The sequence below is a fragment of the Protobothrops mucrosquamatus genome, unplaced genomic scaffold, assembly GCF_001527695.2.
Source record: "Protobothrops mucrosquamatus isolate PMUCROS unplaced genomic scaffold, P.Mucros_1.0 scaffold6867, whole genome shotgun sequence".
Taxonomy (NCBI): Eukaryota; Metazoa; Chordata; class Lepidosauria; order Squamata; family Viperidae; genus Protobothrops; species Protobothrops mucrosquamatus.
In genome coordinates this window covers 5,308-5,595 of record NW_015392681.1, presented here as the reverse complement: position 1 = coordinate 5,595, position 288 = coordinate 5,308, and positions in this window count along the sequence as shown.

Below are 288 nucleotides of genomic sequence, written 5' to 3'. Positions count from 1 at the left end.
TCCCTTGACAAACCCCAACCCACCAATAAGCATGTAAACTTTAGCTAGTCAAGCATCTATGTGTTGATTGATAAGAGGAATTTAAATTAAAATTTGACTGTGGCAGGGAGGCAAGGGCAAAGGAATGCGTTTTGGGTAAAGAACTTATGCTTTGGAAAACACTGTATGCTTCCATATTTGTAGAGAAAGTTGCTTGATGAACTCTTCAGCTCTCACTAGTCTCAGGTGAAGTGAAAGGAAAGAAAGAAGTGCTAATTAAGTCTATACGTTGTCAGAAATCTTGGGAAA